Genomic DNA, 13084 nt, shown 5'->3' on the forward strand with positions numbered 1-13084 from the left:
GTGAAGCTTTGAAATGGCAGTGAAAGCATGCCATGAAAGTTCCTCTTCACTTGCATTTATTGAAGGAAGAAAACGTTTCTGTTTAACTTTTTTTCCTCCAGCTTCCACTTACCAATGACGGTGATCCACTCCGTGCATCATGGAGGCATTTAAAGATCCCAGACAGCTGTGTTCTTTTAAAAACTTGGGCTTTGGGGTGGCTGCTATGTATTCTTTAATATTTTATCTTTGTTGAAGCTTGATGAATCTTAGAATGCATGCAGAGGGTAAATGTTGACTTAAGACCATTTGCTTTCCGAGTTTGCCTCAATAGAATTAGGATAGATTTTACCTCCCATCCTTCCACCCTGGGCGCAGACACATTTGGGCTTTCTTGTCAAAAAAGATCTAGAACTACCCTGATTATCAGACAAATTGTGAACATAGATTATATCACAGGGAGGAATTTCTGACTGGCCCCTTCTGGTTTATGGCACCAGTGAGTTTAAGTGTGTGCGACCGATCATCGGCCCCCTGTGCATAGAAAATTGTATCTCAGCACGTTCTTCTACCTGGAATCTGGTGAAAAGGCTTGTTCGTGTGTTTGTGTGTTTGTTTTGACCATTTCATGACAGGGGAGTATTCTGTGGACAGTATACCACAGAGGGAGCTGATTTTTGAAGATCACAGAAATGCTTTCTCACTTACATGATTTGGAGTAGTAGAGGTTATTATCTGTATCAGAATGCATTGTGATTTGAATACCTTCATGGTCACACTCTCATGAATATGATGCATTAATAATAAATTAATTCAGAAACATTCAGGCCCTGTGTAGGTCATGGAACTGGGAGTCTAAAATATAGGCACCTTCTATAGAGGGGACCAATTCTTTGCTACTATTCTTTCTGTCCAGTTATTGTATCCCACTGTAAGCGAACGTAACAATAATAAATCCCTATCATACATTTCATTCTTTGAATGTGTTATTAGTAATGAAGAAAAAAACCCATTGAATATAAGCTATAGCTTTGGGAAGAAAAAAAAGCAATCACTCTAAAGATTAACAATGGGTCAGAAAGAAAATGCAGAATCAGGATTTTAAGAGACATGTTTTTTTCTTTAAGAAGCTAGAATATGTTTTTACCTTAAGAAGCTAGAATATGTTTTTACCAAATAAATAAATAAATAACCCAGATGTTTTATTTTGTATTTGTTTTCCTTACAAGAAAGTGAATATTTTTGATGTCTATACTAAAATATTTCCAGCCAGCAAAAGTTTAATATTGGAGGTGGGGGTGGAGAGGAGGACAGTGAAACTAAGATACTTCTAGCAATTTAAATATGGAAGAGGAGAATATTTTCTGGCTGTTCTGGAAGTAGAGTGGATCTGGATAGGTACCTGTTCGTGTTACGTTTATGTATGCGGCATTTACTTATTCTCTGCCTTCTTCAAATGATACATGGTGTACTCAGTTGTATTTAGCTTTCTATCAGAAACGTTTAGGGTCACTAATTTATAAAATGAACTTCCGCTTTTATTAGTAAAAACTATGAGATGTACCGGGAACATTTAAAAAGTCTCCATGTTGGGGCTCCTGTGTAGCTCAGTCGGTTAAGCGGCCGACTTCGGCCCAGGTCATGATGTCGCGGTCCGTGAGTTCGAGCCCCGCGTCGGGCTCTGTGCTGACAGCTCAGAGCCTGGAGCCTGTTTCAGATTCTGTGTCTCCCTCTCTCTGACCCTCCCCCCTTCATGCTCTGTCTCTCTCTCTGTCTCAAAAATAAATAAACGTTAAAAAAAAAAGAAAAAAAAAAAGAAAAAATCTCCATGTTATCCTTATGTTTGTGTGAAAGCAAGAGTTTTGAAAGGAAAAGACACTGGAATGGAATATGTTTAACGTCGTACTCTCAGAAGAAACTAATGGAAGTTTCAAAGATGAGTAGTCAAAAATTGGGATGTAGTCGGGTTGTTCATAATACCCAAGTGCTTGCATTCTTTACGTCGGATAAAATGTTCGTGTTGGAGCTGGTCAGCAGGGCCCATGTGCTGTCTACATTTTCACTTCATTTCCGGCAGAAACGTATTTCAAAGACACCTTGTAACATAGTGAGATACCTTACGATAACATTTTTCAGAGTCTCAAATATCATGAAACCTGAAGATCTGTTTCTATCAGAAATCGCTCAAAGTTCAATGTGTTGGGGCGCCTGGGTGGCGCAGTCGGTTAAGCGTCCGACTTCAGCCAGGTCACGATCTCGCGGTCCGTGAGTTCGAGCCCCGCGTCAGGCTCTGGGCTGATGGCTCGGAGCCTGGAGCCTGTTTCCGGTTCTGTGTCTCCCTCTCTCTCTGCCCTTCCCCCGTTCATGCTCTGTCTCTCTCTGTCCCAAAAATAAATAAACGTTGAAAAAAAAATTAAAAAAAAAAGTTCAATGTGTTATTTAAATTCTTTTGTTTTGCCTATTGAGTTCAAAGCTTCTATCTCAATGCTACCACCTTACATGGAACGGGAAGGAAGCATGGTAACAGCCCAAATTAGCAGACTGAGCTTCTTATCAAAAAATATCCTCAAGTGGAACAAATTAGTCCAATGAGGGTGCGACTGAGAAGTAATCTTATTCTGATCAGCAAAATCAACAGCATTTGTTTGTATCTCGCTTGCCATTTTAGTGCTAGCATTTGTCCTTGTGACAGGTAACAAATTTAGGCTTTGAAACTTCAGAGCAGTTGTGTGAAGGTAAATTCTGGAACTCACCACCGTGGAATTGACAACTCTGAAAATCCTGCGTATTCAGCGTGTATGTGCCATTATCTGTTGGTCGTTGTACATCACATCTCCTCAAGTTCACCTGAATCCTTTTCATATTCTTCATCTGCAAGGGTGTCCTTGGTTTTTATCTGCTCATCTGCTGGAGTAGTTCTCGGGGCGGGGGGGGGGGGGGGTCCAAGCTGTAGCCAGACTAGTGCTCTCAAAACACAAATATGACATCTCCTGCCTCTGTCTCTTGTAAGCTTCCCGTTGGGATCAGGATAAAAACTGAAATCCTCAGGGTACCCTCTACCTTGTGCTGTCTGGTCCGGCCCCCTCATGGCTCGCCAGCCTCCTTTTGCCTCACCGGAGTCCGCCACATTCACCTTCTCTCAGTTCTTCACACTCACCCTTCCTTACATCACGGAGCCATTGTACCAGCAATTCCCCCTGTCTGGAAGGTTCTCCACCCCCATTTCTCACTCTCGCTCCACTGGATGTAGGTAAATCCTACCAACTTCCTCAGAGAGCATCCTCTGAGCCTCAGAGGTCATTCTGCTGAGTGGTCTCATAACACTTGCCCTTGTGGTCTGTCTGCAGCCATAGCTGTGTGACGGCTGTTGATAGCCATCTTGGCTTCACGAGGACAATGGCTGTAGGAGCTTTGGCCCATCTTCACGCACCTAAAACGGAACAGTGCCTGACAATATGCACACAATGATGTTTGCTGAGCACACGGATAAATGAGAGGCTGGTGTTTCACTCATCTAGTTTTATCTGCCCAGCACGCGAAGACGACTGGAGCCAATTTTTAGAATGGCTTTTTATAGGACCCACCACCCTTGCTTTTTTTCAGGTGTCTCTGGTATTAAAATGGCAAAATAAAAAAACGCTATTAATTTTGCTGACTAGAAAAACATGTCTTAAATCCTTCTCGGCCACAACTTTATTGAACTGGCTTGTTTCTCTGGCTGATATTTTTTTTACAACAAGCTCAGTTTGCTTTCTGCAGTGGTTTTCACGGTCAACCTCCTGGTCTTCTTTGCCAGCTTCTTTCATACTGTGTTAAAAACTGCTGCAATCTCCCCAAACATCTCCTCCCCCTGTGTGTTATGCATTTCATGAACAATCTTCCTCACGTTCGTCTACGATGATCAGATAGAAAACACACAAAACTAAGATGGGTAGAGTTCTACCTACTTTCATTCTGTTGAATGATAAATAATTCAGACTATCTCCATCTCCAAATGTCTTTATTAAATGCTTTCGAAGGACAGTCTCAGAGCCTTCTCTGGACTACATCACTCAAGTTTTCTACCACTTGTATTTTGATAGTAGACACCTGCCTTGTATCAGCAGGATAGGGTTGCGTAATTTTTCTGCGGGAGCCAGCTGTCACCTCGAGACAAGGCGGCACCTTTCTTTGAATGATGTTATTTGTCTCTTTGCATTGGCATATTTAAATGTTGTTTGCATATATTTGTTTTTCCTACGCTGTTAAGTTAATCAGTTCATACAGAAAGAATCAGCCTCTTACTGTTATGCTCCCTGCGTGTTCTGTCCAGAAAAAAATTGCAGCCCGGTGGGGAGTATAGGATATATCCACCACATAAAACCATGGAAGATTTAAGAAATTCTTAATCACCCTAGAAGATGAAACCTAAAGACACAAATTATCATTATACTTTCTCTCTTTTCCCTGGTTTTGCATGAGCATTTTCAACACAATGGTTGCATCCCGTGTTGTTTGTTTTAGGATGCTCTATGCTAACCAAGAAAGCAGTTGCTTCTAGAAGAATATGAGTAGTTTCATTTTGAATCCAATCAGTCTCAAACGTTCCTTGAAAAACATCTATTGAAAATTTCCCATTACCAATCAAGATTCTTCTCCTAGTCTTAAAAACAATAATTTCAGCTAAGACAAAACTTTTATTTTAATGTATAAATATAAATAGTGATTATAATTCAGAGTATTTAAAAGTATTATAATTTAAAAGTACTTTACTTTTTTTTTTCAAGTTTACTTATTTATTTTGGAGAGAAATACAGAGAGAGAGATGCAGGAAGAGAACTCCAAGCAGGGTCCACACTGCCAGCACAGAGCCCGATGCAGCCTCCAACTCACAAACTGTGAGATCATCACCTGAGCCGAAATCAAGAGTCAGTGGCTTAACTGACAGGGGTGCCCCATAGAGTTTAAAAGGATTTTAAAATATTAGCACTCTACGTGTTTAACAAATATTAGCCCTTTTTATTCTCATAACAAACCATGGGGAGATGTCCTTTTATCCCCATTGTAAAGATGATGTGATTCAAGCATAGAGAGATTGTCTTGCTCAAGGTCATTCAGGCACAGACGTTATGTGACAGAGCTGATGTTCATTCACGGGCAGTTTGGTTTCAGAACCTGCGTATGACGCGTCCTATAAATGTGAGTTGGACAAATGGCACCAAAAGGAACAGTCGCCATAAAGCTGCAGGTGCAGTGAGAACGTCAAGTGTTAATTCCAGAGCTGGAGGCCTGAGCCCAGCCTGGCGCTCCCTGGACCTGTTATGCCTGGGCTATAGCAAGGCTCACACGTCAACAATCACATGTGAAAACATCTGTCTAGACGTGCGTTCAAGACCAATGCAGAGCTGCAAACTTCTCGAATACCTGCAGGACAGTAAAATACACATTCTGAAAGATGAAATTCAAATCCAACTTTCTAGAAAACCTGGAAGGCTTCCTCAAAATCTCGCTTTTCAGGAGCCTTTTGCCGCCTCTGTACTATGCAGCTCCAAAGCGCTCACTCCCTCACTCACTTTCTCTCCACCGCATAACGGCTCCATAGTTAATCCCATCAGATGTTTGAATCCTGTTTTCTCGGGTAAAAGATGATTTTTTCTTCTCCCTTTCAATAAAGGAATACTGATCCGTAGGCATAGACGACCACACACCAGAGTTGAATTACTTTTCTCTGCTCAAAACACCATTTCCAATTCCAGGACGTCTCCTCATTCTCCCCCACCCCTTGGTATTTTATAGAAGGGTCCCTTCATCCGGGCTCATTTACCGTGGTTATTTGCTGTGTAACAGCAACACTCTTGCCAAACAGCGTTCTTAGATACACAGCAGTCGGTCTGAAGGAGGAAGTAGGAAGGTTTTGAAATGAAAATACTGAGGACCTATATATAGTATCCTATATCAGGTACCCACTGTGCGAAAAGATGAGATGCATTAATGTGAGAGATAACACAAACATGAATAATGCTATTTTGTATATGTATCATAAACACACGCATTATACACATAATACATGACACATGTTTATGAGATAGATGAGTGTTGCTGACATGATGTTGGTGAAAAATGTACTAAGAACGTATCTCCTTCCCTCTGCGAATTCTTGAGCTAAGGGCTGCTTTTCTTAGCTGGTGCCTAGCACAATGCCTAGAAGAAAGAAAGGACTCAGTAAATATCTGTTTTAATGAATGAATGAATGAATGAATGAATGAATGAGAAGAAAGAAAGAAAGAAAGAAAGAAAGAAAGAAAGAAAGAAAGAAAGAAAGAAGAAAGAAAGAAAGAAAGAAAGAGAGAGAGAGAAGAGGGAGGGAAGGAAGGAAGGAGAGACTGGAGGGGAAGGGGAGGGGAGGGGAGGGGAGGGAAGGGAAGGGAAGGGAAGGGAAGGGAAGGGAAGGGAAGGGAAGGGAAGGAAAATGGAGAGAGGGAGATAAGTGGGCAGAGGAGGAAAGGACTGAGTCAACTAACTGAAATACCTAGCCCAGTCTCCAAATTCATCCATTTCTTCACTCTTTTCCATATTTTGTGCACCTGCTTGACTTCCCAGTTTGTTTTTTCTTTCTTCTGCCAAGTAGATGCCCAACCTGGGGTTAGCCCCACCTTTGGTCCTCTTTGCTGGAGGCTCATGCAGTTTTTTGGGAAAATCATGAAAATCTTCCAACTAGGTCCAGGATAACCCTATTCTACTTAATCTCACTGGATTCCTACTTGAACTTTTGTGTAAATTGATTTTTAATCATATTGCCCAAGCAGCCTCTCCAGTCGTTTGTCACATTTCCCAGTTTCTCAAGCCACAAATGACTTTCTCCTTCCTGCCTCAAGTAAAATGGCATCCTTCCTCCTTCACAGCCAAACCTCCCACTCACCCTTGGTCTGAGATACTCTCCCCAACCCCCCCGCCCCCCCCCACACACACACACATCACCTTTCTCTAGCATCTGCAGCCTTTCCCTTGCCATTGGCCTTTACTTCCGTTTTATGAGCATGCCCAGGATGATCCATCCCTAAGCAGCCAAAAGCAAAATTACTACCAAACAACCATTTCCCTCAAGTGTATCGTACCTTTTTTTCATTCCTGCCACGATCTGGCTTCCCTCCTCCTGTTAGCTGGCTTTTGTCCCCTCTATCTCACCAAAATACTTGTCTCAGGAGTCGCAATTCCAAAATTGAATCCTATCATCCTCAGACAGCTGTCACCCTTTCAAATCCCACTGCAGACCCATTATGTCTCAGAACATTCTCTCCATGGCCTCCACTGTGACTCCTGGACTCTGATCCCCTTCCTTCTTTCCCAGGACTCCTGGCTCCTTTATGGCCTATTCTTCATCCCCCCACCCCCAACACTCTGTTAGTAGGTATTTCCCCAAGTGTAGACCAGTTTCTCCCTACCACTTGGAGAGGTACATACACCCATCCATGACCTTCCACCTCTAAAACTCAGCTCTTCAGCCAATACATTAACCAGATACTCACTGGCTCCTTAATATGTTTACAAAACAAAACAAAACAAAACAAATTTCTGAAAAACTAGTTCTTTCTCTCCACTTCTCTTTTTCCCATGATAATTGTATCAGTTACCTCTTAGTCAACAATGTTCCAATCCTAAAAGTAATCTCTTATCTTCGCCTATCTTAAATCCTCCCTGGGTTTTTTGGTTTGTTTAGTTGATTTTGTTTTTAGTTTCTGTTCAGGGTGAGAAAAAGGGAAAGAAAGGGAAAGAGAGAATCTACCTCATTCTTTGACATTTGGAAACGACTCCAAAGGACTGTAATGCTAAATGAGAAACTCAAAAAGTGGATTCATTTTCACTGTGATCGCTCTCTACAATGACTAAATAACATACAAAAACAAGAAACTCATGCATTTGTGTTTTCCTTCAACGGAACCAGAAACAAGGGTTTGTAGATTCACACCACAGTAAACCTAATCCCAGGCTCTGGGAATATGATGTGACTAAAAATATCTCCTACTTCATAATCAGAGCTACCAGCAGAGACAGTGACGGGAGGGGCTTTAAACAAGACAGAAAGGTGGCAGGTCTCAGATAAATTCCTCAACATTTCACTCTTAGTCAAGATAAATATGCCATACATTTCTTACTTTCACTTCCAAAAAAGAAAAAAAAAAAAAAAAGGGAAAGGACCATATGGATACATGACATAAACTTTAGCTTCACATACTACTAGGGCATAACTCTCTTTATGTTGTTAATATTGTTGATGTTTCATTGTTATAAATCAGCAGTACCTCTTTGTTATAACGCATGTCTTAATATTGAAAGAACTGCAGACCTCAAATAATTCATATAAAACAGCAGATCAAGTTTTCTTCCAGTTTATGTGTTGTATTTATTTTATTCTAGAGTCCCTGCTCTTCTAAGACAAACTGATTTAGAAGTTCGGTGCAATCAAGACAACTAAACGCCGCTTTAAAGAAGAAGAGAAGGTAAGTCCCAGTCACTAAAATGCCTCCAGACCTACTGAATGAGACGCAAAAGCTTCTTGAAATATACAACTTGTTTGTCGTGACAAAACACACTCTCGCTAGGTTGCAGTGGGCTTTCTAGCCCATTACGTAAGCTTTTAACTTCCATGAGTTAAGCTCTAGGAAGATGTTTCCTAAAAGTGTAATCAATCTGATTTTCATATTCTTTCGGATACTGTGGAAACAGTGGCATTTCTACAGCCCCGTTTTTTTTTTTTTCTCTCTTTTTCCTGGACGTTTAAAGGAATGAGGACTTTCTAAAATATAGAATCTATGCGTTGTCCCCAGAGGGAATTTGCTACCAAGATGGAGGGGACCGCACACAATGGAGACTAGAGCATGTGTGTTACCCCCACTTTGTAAGTGATGTGTTTTGGAGCTCTCTTATTCTCAGGAAGTCTTGCGCCTTTCTCAGCAGCACTTACATGGCAACCTTAGAGAATTAAACTTGTACCTGTTTTCTCTCTCCCTCTCATTCTCACCGTCCTTGATAGAGCTCAGTGCGTTTTCTCAATGGTAACCATGGTCTAGTAATTTAAAGCTTTTGAACCTTGTGAATGGATTGATTTAAAGCCATATTCTGAGGGGCTTCCACCAGGAAGCTATTTACAACAGCAAATCGGATAAGTGTGCAGAAATATACCTACCCAGAGTAAATCATTCACAAAGTGCTTCTTTTGGCTAAGTGGGTGGAGTTCTTGGGAGTTTCTTTGCCTTCTTCTGATTGAAGTGGGGTTTTTTCTTCTTTTAATATAAAATTTTAATATAAAATTTAGCCACAGAGAAAAGAACTAACTTGTGAAATAATTAGGAAATACAAGTATGTACAAACGATAACGTCTTTTACGTCAGGAAAATTGAGTTACTTGAGCATGTGCCTTTTTGATGTTCTTCATTCGAAGACAGTATTTTGTTCCAAGGTGAAAAACCATCAGTGCAGAAGTTTAGAGGTCAAGTGCCTCATTCTTAAGAGTCTATGACAACAGATGTGGTGTGTCCCTGATACAATTTTATCTTCAGGTTACTAGATTTGAATTAACTTTATATGTAAAACAAAGAATTTCTTATTCTTCGTTGTGTTTTGTTTCCACATTAAAGTTGGCACAGTTCAGTACTTGCAGAAGACGATTTTGTTTTTCAGCTTACGGAAGGGCAAAGAGAAGGTAGAAGGCTGTATTTTTAAGAATAAAATTGTGGTTTAATTGTTAATGTAGCATAGCAACAACTAGTGTTGTTTTCCTTTGGCAGCCCTCCCAGGCACTGATTTTTCTTTTCACTTTTCCCCTAAGGGAATCTCAGCGAAAAGTGAGACAAGAGCGCTCCAAAAAAGTTCTTGAATTGTTTTCGATTATAGTTATTTAATCCTGAGAACCCAGCTATCCTAAAGGAGAGACAGACAATAAGAAAGTTTTTTTCCTAAACAGGATTTTGATAAGAACTGGTGTTCAAATCTCTAAAGCAGAAGAGGCACACAAACCTAGAAAAGCAGAAAACCTCTTTTATCTCTTACCCGAATTAACCTGAGAACCCCTACGACCTCTGTTTAAAAAGTCGTGCAAAGAAACTGTACCCGTAGTGTTACAACCGTCAAGCCAACACCTGTTTACACGTGGCAAAAATAAGATAAGAGCATGTAAAATACCGTGCAGTGTACAGAATTCAGAGAAGAATGGGGTGACCAGTGGTCGGGCGAGCAAGCTGTAAAGCAGGGTGCTTAGCGGACGGGCGCTGCGTGCCTCGTGGAACCGGGAGGCACTGAACGCCGAGCAGTCACTGGTAGGAGAGGTCCAGCGCGGTATCTCTCACGGCAGTAGTACGTACCTCCTTACAGACTCAGTGAGTAATTAGTAGAAACTAAAATAAAGCTCTGCGCTATGTACCGTCTCCGGAACGCCGGATACCTCTCTTCCCTTGATCTCAATTCGGGTAACGGCGAGATTTCCCTGTGAAGATAAAACCAACAATCCAGACAAAATAGACTTATAATTTACCCTCATAGATTTCCGTTACTGTTCTTTAACGAGCCTCTCTAAGAATTTTAGCGTTAGATTTTGCACGCAGTCTATGGAAAACAAAGACCCTAGAAGTGCCTGTGCGTTATATATAGCCTGGTTAAGACGTGATTTCACTAAGTTGCTTTGCTGATGTTTCCCTCAAATCCTCCCCCTGAATTTTCTTTTCATCCAAACGTGAATCACACGCCGAAGGCGCACAGTGTGAAAAACCTATCCGTATAGTTTTATAATACACTTCAAATAAATTAAATTTTTAGGATAAATTATCATTGAAGCATCCTGGGAATGAGGTTCACAGCTCCTCTTACTAATGGGAGCCATGCACCTAATTTCAATCACTCGAAGCTGAAATGTAGTCACCTGTGTGTTTTCTCCTATTAAAAAACAGAACTCGATATTCAGTGCAAGAGCGGTACCTGGTTCTCTGAAACCCATTGTTGATGAAATTCCTTCGGATCTCCCGCATTTCACCTTAGAAAAAGCTCCCGCTATGAAGGCCACTGTAATAAAACATGTCAACCTCCTCTTGTGTTTTAAGTACCCTCTCTTCAAACCCTTCTCTTGTCAATTCATGAAAAGCACTCTACCCATACTGGGAGGTTCTCTAGGACAAGCATTTAGTCTTTAATAGCTAATACATAAACTTGAATGTTTTAGTGCTCCTTTGGGATACCCAGTGAGTGATAACTTTTTATAGGAGACAGTTGCTGCTGTGGAGGAAGGCAGCTGCCTTCAAGACACATATATAGGCATACATCTTGATGAAGAAGCAAATGTTAGCATTCACATAACACCCCCCGCCACACACACACACACACACACACACACACACACACACACACACTCACGCACTCTTTCCAAATCAGGCAAAACATTTTCTAATGTAGGAAACACATCCATGCAAAAATAAACACAACAAAACAACTCTAAAAGAGTTCTCTCCAAACTCTCTTATCTAGGATGACTTCTCGAGTTCTCCTGGTCTGATTTAGACTAGATACAGTGAGTATGCTTTTAGGGCATACTAGTATTTTTCAGTGTGACTATAAATACACTTTCAATTTCCTAAGGTTATCCAGATATTTTAACCCAGCGTAACAAATACTCAGAAATGTTTCCTAAATTCAGAAAATTACAAAATAATGTTTTGCAAAAAAAATGACACCTAGAACTGGGTATCACAACTGACGGCACAGAATCGTGCTGTTGTTTAAAAGAGTCGGGAGGAAGAATGGAAAACATGTAAAAAGTTGTGTGGTCTGTTTTGGAAGTGGAGCAAAGGAGTATCGTAAATAACTGAAATCCACAGATAAGCCAAGGCTATCATTTTTAGTCAGTAAACTCCGCCCTTTTCCAGGCCTTCATAAAATTAAACCCCAAATTGCAAATCCTTTGACTTGTATAAAATTGTCATTGCTTGTTTTTCCTGCTGCGTCAACATTGGCCGAAAGAGAAAGGAAAAAGCAAAAACCCACAAAATCCCCAAAGCAAATTGTCCCTCTCTGCCTCCTCTTGGACTGGAAGCTAATTGTATTACTAGCTGGCATATAATCAAAGCATTGGAAGAGATGAAAGAAAAGGTATAAATTAGCAGCATTGAACAACATCGTAAGCATCTCTGATGATTCCAAGTGGCTCCGTGTGTGTTGTCTTGTGAAACAAAAATCAGAATGGCTGACTACAGATTTTACTCTTCCTCTAGATACTTTGGTATTTTGCAGACACAGCATTTGGTGCAAGGGGAAAGTTAGGGTTTTCAGTTTGAGATACTGTGGTATTTTTCCACTGTGCTTCCTAGTCCCTTCCTCCTGAATAAGCAAGGTTCTCTCTGAGCCTGGACGTAAGCCGTGTGGTTCAAGGCCACCTCTTTGGCCTGAGTGAGACATAGAGAAGAATGATTTAGCTTTCTGAAGCTGCCAGTTTGATTGCAGAGTTTTAGGAAGCCTGTACCCAAAGGGATGTTTACACTGATTGGGTGCTTGGACCATTCATGTTTGCATCTGATTTATAGGAGGGGGCCTCTAAGTATGATGTCCATGTCTGTCTTCTGTCACAGAGCCAACGTGACCCTTTGCCTCGATTAAAAACTAAAATTCTAAGTGGCATAAACAGATGCTCTTGCTAAACTATATAGCCTATGGGGGAATGGGAACAAAAGACAAGAAGTTTAGAAAAAAAAATTCTTTTTAGGTCACTGCTTTTTTTAAATCATGAATTCAAATTGAATAGCAATTCACTCTGTATTAAGAAGGTAGTGAGCAAAATGGATCTGTTAGGGCTGTCCCAGGGACAGTGAAGAAATGGCAGAACCAGCTATTTAATGCAGAGAGGTCATTGTCAAACTGACTTTGAAATATGTGAAAAGGTACCATGCTGAAATTTATTATCTCAGTTGAATCTTAGATGTAAAGCATTGCCCTCATAGAGTTAAAATCAGTAGATATTTCAAGTCCCTTTAAAAACTGCATTGTGATTCTTCTTGGACATTGATAGGGACCGTACTATAAAAGGATATGATAAGTAGACAAATTTAAAATGCCATCAGCAGAGAACAGTTAAGGGAGGAGCAAATCA

The 13084-nt window shown here is 40.7% G+C and overlaps 1 protein-coding gene across 9 annotated transcripts in view; it reads left to right on the forward strand.

The window, feature by feature from the left end:
- The window catches only part of TENM3 (teneurin transmembrane protein 3), a 1304603-nt gene that overhangs the window by 575127 nt on the left and 716392 nt on the right, over positions 1 to 13084 (forward strand). For all 9 annotated transcript variants that reach the window (XM_045056763.1, XM_045056767.1, XM_023252313.2 and 6 more), the window contains one exon: positions 8374 to 8456. The gene's annotated coding sequence lies outside the window, so the exon portion shown is untranslated. The remainder of the gene's footprint in view (positions 1 to 8373; positions 8457 to 13084) is intronic.

The sequence above is a fragment of the Felis catus genome, chromosome B1 (genome assembly GCF_018350175.1).
Source record: "Felis catus isolate Fca126 chromosome B1, F.catus_Fca126_mat1.0, whole genome shotgun sequence".
Classification (NCBI taxonomy): Eukaryota; Metazoa; Chordata; class Mammalia; order Carnivora; family Felidae; genus Felis; species Felis catus.